This window comes from Microcebus murinus, chromosome 6, assembly GCF_040939455.1.
Source record: "Microcebus murinus isolate Inina chromosome 6, M.murinus_Inina_mat1.0, whole genome shotgun sequence".
Classification (NCBI taxonomy): Eukaryota; Metazoa; Chordata; class Mammalia; order Primates; family Cheirogaleidae; genus Microcebus; species Microcebus murinus.
In genome coordinates this window covers 83,924,692-83,933,986 of record NC_134109.1, presented here as the reverse complement: position 1 = coordinate 83,933,986, position 9,295 = coordinate 83,924,692, and positions in this window count along the sequence as shown.

Sequence of the window (9,295 nt, the reverse complement as noted above, 5' to 3'; positions counted from 1 at the left end):
CATTTATCGCGTGTCGGGAGGGTGGGAGCGGGGAGGAGGGGATGGGTATATACAACCACAACGAGTAAGATGTGCAACGTCTGGGGGATGTAGATGCTTGAAGCTCTGACTCGAGGGGGGAGGGGAGGCATGGGCAATATATGTAACCTTAATATGTACCCCATAATATGTAATATATGTAACCTAATATGTACCCCATAATACTCTAAAATAAAAAATTAAAAAAACAAAAAATTAATTTAAAAAAAGGAGAAGAGAGACAGAGAAGTGACAGGGAAGCTACAGATTACAACAGATTTGTGAACTCTGCCAAGCACAGTGGTGGCAGGGCCTTCTACAAAGAAGACATGTTTTAGACAATACTCATGTGTATGGGCAAAAAACTCGAGGATTGTATTTGTGACTAATTGTATAACGGGTTATTTTAGTTTCTGCTCTGTGCAAAGTGTAAAATATTCCAACAAAGGGTTTTAACGTAGATTTTTTTTTTTGCACCCATACTGTTGATTGCTAAATGTAATAGTCTGATCATTACGCTGAATAAATGTGTCTCTTTTTTAAAATAAAAAAAAAGAAAGAAACTGAGAATACCATCAAATAGCACTAATCTAACTAGAGTCAGTGAGGAATCAGACCTATAGTAGCAAACATTTATATTAATTGGCTAGGTATGAAAATTTGGGAATTATTGGATTTTCCCAGCGATAAACTGGCTGCTAAGTCAGAAATTTTGTTGCTACAGAGCCAGGCCAGAAATATACAGTGTCTCATGTTGCAGATGCATTCTTTTGGGAATATTGATATGCATGAAATCTGTGCCCTGAGGTTACTTAATTGCTGTCACATGAACAACATAACTTTCTAGAAAAGGCAATGTGTTGGCTGTCATAGTCTGTCATTTCTAAATCAAGCCTTTATAAAAAAACTCATTCCTCTCAGATCATTCCATTTCCATCTTATGGCTTACTATTTCTAGCTCAGGCCTTGCAATATATAGTCTTGGTATTTAGTTTTGCTTTTAAATTCCAAGTAGCATGGTAAAAACAAAAATTAAGAGTTCCTAAGCAAAAGTTCAAAATTGGCTCTTACGTCAATCCTAAGCTTGCAAATTCTGAATAATTTTGTTTGGACAGACCTTTGTTTAGCCGAGAGAACATGACTATGGGGGAAGTTTTGCCACTTAAATGATTGTGGATGGAGGGGATGAGTGCTTTTTCCTGGGATACTGTCCAAGACAAGTAGGAATAGAGGGGGTTGCAAAAAGCTGGTGAATGTTAGTTCTCCATTTCCCAGAGCCCAACCAGAGAAGTTCCTTTTGCTGGGACAGATAATTCTAGAAAGTTCTCCACCAACAACAAATGAGACAGACAAGAGTGAGATAGCAAGCACAGACTGAGAGAACCGGGCAAAGTACACAACAGAGAGACAGGCAGGAGTGCTTTCCCACGCTAATCTCCCCGTCCTGCCAGATCATGGCGTGTGTAGACATGAGAGGAGCCAGGTGGCTGTGGGAGGTTTTCTCCCAGAGCACTGTCTACAGTTTTCTTGGGGCAGAGCTGCAAAGGAAACTATCTGTGTGACAAGACTTCTTTCTAAACATACACAGGCCCTTTTCTTCTAAAAAAATAGCATTTAGAGTTATTTTTTTCCCTGATTGTAAATGTAATAATATCTAGTAAAGTATACAAGTTACAGAAAAACAGAAAGAAGAATATAAAGATTACCCTTTACATCTCTATGCAGAGATAGTCATTGTTAAAATTTTGGTGAATTTATTTCTGGCACTTTATATGCATATATATATATATATATCATAGTTGAGAGAATACTATATGTACAACATCATATTCTATTCTTTTTCCTTTAATGTCATGACTTGAGAATTGCCCTAGGTTATTAAAAAAAAATTCTTGTCAGGTGTGGTGGCTCACACCTGTGGTCCCAGCTACTCAGGAGTCTGAGGCAGGGGGATCACTTGAGCCCGGAAGTTTGAGGCTACAGTGAGCTATGATGGTGCCACTGTGCTCCAGCCAGGATGTCAGAGCGAGACCATCTTTAAAAAACAACTCTTTGTAAACATTCTTCTTAGTGACTGCATGACCATCCTATGATGAAATTTATTTATTCTAAATTCTAAATTTATTCACTCATTTAAGAAATATTCATTAAGAAAAATGTATTGCTCCCCCCTTCCCCTCTGCTTGGGGGAAGAAAATATTTATTCATTTAAAAGCCAAGCACTTTGCCAAATGCTGAATGTGATGTGATTTCCCTAATCATTCTCTAGTTGTTGGTCATTCAATCTGTTTCTTATTTATAGCATTTTCTTTGAGGCTCTAGACCAGAAATGTAAATAGGGAGTCAACTTGAACAAAATGATTGAAAAACCACGGGGAGAGAAGTTTGAGCTGAAGAATGAGATGGAGGAGAAGGTCCAGCCACAGCTGCCTTCCATCACTAAGGTGCTACAAGTATATTTCCTGCAAAACCAGCAAGTACTTATGGGCAGAGGCATCTCATGGCACTAATATTATATAATATAATGATAGTGATTCACTAACTTCCACATCATTTCTGGATTCAGAGTCTAGAGTGCTCACCATTACCATGGAACCGCCAACATCATTTCCAGAATTGGCCAACATGCCTTCCTCATTCTTGGGTGCTGTCAACATTGACCCACGCCTGTGCTGCACGACCAGTGCTAGCACCTGTTAGGTTAAGAAAGAGAAGTGCCAGTTTAGGGAGATATGTGAGGCCCAGCTTTTTCATCAGGATGGGTGGAACTACTTTAGGCTCCTGCTAAAAGTCTTAAGGTTGGACTCAGGTGAGGATGAAATGTAGTGTATTTTCAGAACCGTCCCAATGGGACAGACCCTTCTGAAGCATCCTTCCCCTTCATTATATTCTCCCTTCTTTGAGTACAGTGCAGGGGCAACAGCTACCCCTATGCTAAAATACCTTCTCTTGCCTCTGTAGAGTTCTCAGTAGAGCATCTAAGCCATGTCTCATCTTGTTTAGAGGCCTCATACTTTGTTTTTATCTTTCTCTCCCTTCAGCATTCAGCTATATCTGATGCATATAAGTTCAATTTGTGAAAGACTCATTACCACACAATCTCTATGGGTATGGTTTTATTCTAAGAAGGACAATTATCTGATAAATGCTCCTGGAGGAAACACTTGGAGATACCTTGAGAGATAAGTGGCAGGATATGAGGCAACATGAAGCTTACAGCAGAGTATCTAGCACTGGGAGTAGTTGTGCTACCTATGTTTACCATGCATTATGGAATAGATATTTCCATGAGAATTTGTGAGAAAATCGCGTGGCATAGAAGTTAAGAGCACAAGCTTTTGAGTCTTAGAGGCCTGGGCTTGAATTTTGGCTCTATTAGCCACTTGGCCACTGCTTGACTTTAGACAATTTATTTAACCTCTGTAAGGCTCAGTTTTCTCATCTAAACAAGATTATTATAAGAATACTTTATAGATGAGTAAATGAGATAATGTGGCACTCTTATCTGGCACGTAGTAAGTAATTAAGAAATAGTAGCTATTGTTAAGTAGAATAAAAATGATTTTAAAATTAAGTCAAGTCAACAAATATTAATTGAGCACTCTTATGGGACAGGGCCATGTGGTAGGACCTTCTCACACACACATACATACTTTTATCTTTTATGTAAACTGAGTTTTTCTGCATGAGTTTATATTAAAATAATAACTATCTTTTTTCATAAGGGTGGATGTAACTTAATTACATTATTAGCTGATGTCTAAGCAAGTCTCAAAGGCTCCTTCAAAGGTAGGAATGTTGGTAATAATGTCTTTTACAAGCCCATTCTTTAATTCTTTGAGTGAACTGTATTTGCTTCATACTAAACTAAAAGAGAAATTTCCTCTTGATCATTTATCTCTGATGTTATCTTTCATAGTTTTTTTAAGATAAAAGGGCTTTTTAATCCCAATGTCCTATGCAATGTATTTAAAGAAATACTGCCCCTTTGTATTTCTAAGCAAATATTAGTTTTGTCTTAATTTGAAAAAAGAATGTTAACTCCTAAAAATAGGCATCCACTCTTCCTTAAATAAAGATCCTTCAATTTTTGCTTTTCCTAAGATTGAGGTAACCCGGGGAAGATGTCTTGTACAAATAGCCAATAAACACATAAAAAGATGATCATCATTAGTGATTAGAGAAATGTAAATCAAAACCACAATGAGATACCATGTTGCACCCCCTAGAATGGATATAACCAAAAAGATGGACAATAACGAGTGTTGGCTAGTAGAGAAATTGAAACCCTAATGCATTATTGGTGAAAATGCAAAAATGGTACAGCCACTTTGAAAATAGTTTCCTAGTTTCTTGGAATTTTAAACATGGATTTACCATATGACACAGCAATTCTCCTAGGTATATAACCAAGAAAAATAAAAACATATGTCCATACAAAAAAATCATACATTCATAGGCCTGTAATCCTAGCTCTCTGGGCGGCTGAGGCAGGCGGATTGCTCGAGATCAGTTCAAAACCAGCCTGAGCAAGAGCAAGACCCCGTCTCTACTATAAATAGAAAGAAATTAATTGGCCAACTAATATATATAGGAAAAATTAGCCGTGCATGGTGGTGTATGCCTGTAGTCTCAGTTACTCGGGAGGCTGAGGCAGTAGGATCTCTTGAACCCAGGAGTTTGAGGTTGCTGTGAGCTAAGCTGACACCACGGCACTCACTCTAGCCTGGGCAACAACAACAACAAAAAAAATCGTACATGAATTTTATAACAGCATTATTCATAATAGCCAAAAATGGAAGCAAATGTTCATCACCTGATGAATAGATAAGCAAAATGTGGTATATTCATGCAATGGAATATAATTTGGCCTTAAGAAGGAAAGAAGTATTGATACGTGCTACAACATGGATGAACCTTAAAAACATACTAAGTGAAAGAAGCCAGACACAAAAGGCCACATATTATATGGTTCCATTTATATGAAATGCCCATATCTTAGTCTTCTGTGTTGCTCTAAAGGAATACCTGAGACTGGGTAATTTATAAAGAAAAGAGGTTTATTTGGCTCATGGTTCTGCAAGCTGTACAAGAAGCATGGCACCAGCATCTACTTCTGGTGAGGGCATCAGGCTGCTTCCACTCATGTGGATGAAAGGGAGCTGGTGTGTGCAGAGATCACATGGTAAGAGAGGATGTGGTGGGGGTGGAGGGTGCCAAGCTCTTTTTAACAACCAGCTCTCACGAGAACTAGTAGAGAACTTGCTCATTACTGTGAGGGTGGCACCAAGCCATTCACGAGGGATCTGTCCCTATGACCCAAACACTTCCTATTAGGCCCCACTTCTAACATTGGGGATCACGTTTCAACATGAGGTTTGGAGGGCCAAATATCCAAACTATAGCAGTCCAGAGTGGGCAAATTAATAAGTAGAAAGTAAATTAGTGGTTGCCAGGGCCTGGGTTTCGGGGAGGAGGTAGAGGGAGTGCCTGCCATTGGGTATAGGGTCTTTTTTTTTTTTTTTTTGAGACAGAGTCTCACTCTGTTGCCTGGGCTAGAGTGCCATGGCATCAGCTTAGCTCACAGCAACCTCAAATTCCTGGGCTCAAGCAATCCTTCTGCCTCAGCCTCCCAAGTAGCTGGGACTACAGGTATGTACCACCATGCCCGGCTAATTTTGTCTATATATTTTTAGTTGACCAATTAATTTCTTTCTATTTTTAGTAGAGATGGGGTCTCGCTCTTGGTCAGGCTGGTTTCGAAATCCTGACCTTGAGCTATCCTCCTGCATCGGCCTCCCAGAGTGCTAGGATTACAGGCTTGAGCCACTGCGCCTGGCCTAGGCTTCCTTTTTAAAGACTTCATGTTCTCACTACTGCACTTGACTAGTCTTCAAAAAAAAAAAAAAAAAAAAAGGACTTCATGTTGACAATCACACTTCTGTAAATGCCATCTTTAAAATTTATTTTTTGTTTACATATTAGGCAATTCATTCACATGTTCAAAATTCCAAAGTGCAATAAGGTTTACAGTGAAAAATCTCACTGCTGTCCTCCAGCCACCCAGGTCCCTTCCCTAGGGGCAACTTATGTTGTCAGTGTCTTGTGTATGCTTCCAAAGATATTAATGCAGCCCAAATGATATTTTAAAAAAATTTTAACTTTATTTACATTTCATTTATGGGACTACACTTTAGTTACCTTACTTGAACTTGAGTAATAACCATTTTTTTTTCTAATTTAATTAGAGAAATATCCTTCCCCCAAAACCAGTGGTCCCCAACTTTTTGGGCACCAGGGACTAATTTCATGGAAGACAATTTTTCCACTGATGGGGAGTGGGACGGGGGTGGGGATGGAGTGGGGGTGGGAAAGGTGGAGCTCAGGCAGTGATGCAAGCATTGGGGAGCAGCCATGGCCCAGTTCTTAATAGGCCATGGACTGTGCTGGTCCACAGCCCAGGGGTTGGGGAACACAGCCCTAAACTAAAGGTACAAATGTCTCATAGCATGGGTGACTTCTGAAAATAGCTAATCTCATCCAGTGTTGTGTGGTGGGCAGATGGTGTGTTTCCCGGTTTGCCCGTTTCACAGAGTATCTAAGTTCTAGGAACACCTTCCTCTGTACGTACATTTGCTCCCTTTGTACAGATTCTGAAGTCAACTATGATAATGAAATAATTCTCACAACAAGCTCTTTTATTGTACATTTTGTTGACCCAATGACTTTATTAGTTGTTTTTGTTATTTTACTATCAAGAGACATCTCAAAAACTCTTACTTTGTTGGTTGGAACCAGGTAGAGTTGTATCCCCGAAGGAACAGTAATAAGAGAGAAATTGAAAAGCAGAATCTTTTGGCATGCTTCTGATGTGTTTTCTATTCCTTGTCCTTTTATCCCCTTTTACAGCCACACTACCCTAAATTATGAATTTAAGCTACAAGGGTACACTACTATTAGACTTGAATATGTGTAACCACTAAATATGAGACAATCAAGATCCTAAAATTATTGGTTCGATCAAAGTTATTGGTATTATCTACTGCCAGAGGAGGAAGGGACTGCAAGAGTTCACACAGTCTTTTCCATTTATTCTGAATAAAGCAACACATACAGACCAAGGAGTTACCAAGTATCACTATAGAACTGTGCAGATTTGGCCCAGTCTTAGACAAACAATCTAGTATGGAAGGCTGTGCTTTCAATTTATGAGGTCAATCTAAAATTTGTTACAGAATTTTTTTTTTTTGAGAACAAAAAATAAAGGAGAGAAGGGAGTGATATGATTTGCTTTTATAACAATAGCACTGATTTGGGTGGTTCTATCCATATATTTTCTTCTAGATCCAAGGGTGTGCTGTATGGCTTTATGGAAAAAGCCATGACACCCTAGCCTCTTTATTACCAGGCACTCCCAATTCTTACATCTGCAAAATTAAAATAGTGTCTTTAATGTGTGACATGAAGATGTCCTTAGATCTTAGAGAGAAATGGCATAGGGTAATGTCAAGGCCTTGTTATGTGTACTTACTGTACTCCTAATTCCTTTATTAAGGAGGACATATGTCTGGGCACCCTAAATACACTGAGAGAATGAGACCTCAGAAGGGGCTGCATTTTATTGTTGGGAGAAGATACTTTTTTTTTTTTTTTTGAGACATAGTTTTGCTTTGTCACCCAGGCTAGAGTGCTGTGGCATCAGCCTAGCTCACAGCAACCTTAAACTCCTAACCTCAAGCAATCCTCCTGCATCAGCCTCTAAGCAGCTGGGACTATAGGTACCACACCTGGCTAATTTTTTTTTTCTATTTTTAGTTGCCCATCTAATAATTTTTTTTTATTATTAGTAGAGATGGAGTCTTGCTCTTGCTCAGGCTGGTCTCAAACTCCTGACCTCAATTGATCCTCCTGCCTTGGCCTCCCAGAGTGCTAGAATTACAGGTGTGAGCCACCATGCCCAGCCTATATTTTAAATTTTGAGAAATGATAAGAGGTTTCCCAACGCCCTCACTAAAAATGTAAAGCCTTCATTAGAAAGGTCAATGGATTTGGTTCCAGGTCACATACCAGGTTAGTAGCAGAGCTGAGATATGAATTTAGACTTACTCCTTTCACCATATTATGACTTTTGGGGGCCTCCTTATTGTTACAGTGGTAATATAGTAGCTCATATTTATATAACTGTTGGTGCAACATCAGGTTCTGCAAGCACGATCTCTCATTTTGGACCCTCATCAACCCCAGTGCTAGGGACAATAAATGCAATTGTTCTCACTCTGCAGATAAAGATTGCAACTCAGGAAGACACAAAGTAGTCTGTAACAGAGTCAAGACTAAACTCAGTTCTCCCAGTTCCCTCTCCAAGGCTCTTTCACCCATGCCATCCTGATTGGTGCCTTCCATCAATGATCTCTGGAAAACAAGTTTGAGATACCAGAATTTAAGAGACAGCTCATTAGAAATGAATAGTTACATATTTTGTAAGTACAAAAATGAAATAAATCTCTTGCCCCCTTTCCTGCTAGGAACTTAGACGTTAAACTGTTCTCTAGTTTTGCACAAATTCACAGCAATTAACACTGCACTATGAGAGAAATACTTTTCTAAAAAAGCATCCTAATAAGTTGAAACAAACATTTCAGTACATGATTTTAAAAAGAAAAATAATTTGGCCGGGCGCGGTGGCTCACGCCTGTAATCCTAGCACTCTGGGAGGCCGAGGCTGGCGGATTGCTCGAGGTCAGGAGTTCGACACCAGCCTGAGCTAGAGTGAGACCTGTCTCTACTAAAAATAGAAAGAAATTAGCTGGACAACTAAAAATATATAGAAAAAATTAGCCGAGCATGGTGGCGCATGCCTGTAATCCCAGCTACTCAGGAGGCCGAGGTAGCAGGATCGCTTGAGCCCAGGAGTTTGAGGTTGCTGTGAGCTAGGCTGACACCAGGACACTCACCCTAGCCTGGGCAACAGAGTGAGACTCTGTCTCAAAACATAAAAAGAAAAAAGAAAAAGAAAAAAAAATGTAAATAAATTAAAAAATTGTAATACATGAAGTGGAAGGAAAAAACTATCTCCGGTCCTCCCTTATATCTGACCCACATTTGTCTCTATTTTCATGAGTTCCTCAAGCCAGGGGCATATGGCCAAAGACCATTTGAAATGTCAAGTGTTCCTAACACCCAACAGGCTAGTGGATGGAAAGCGCGCAGTAACGCAGTAATGGGGGGAGCAGGTGACCGGCGTCAGGCCTTGGTCCCCTCCAGCCTCACACCGGGC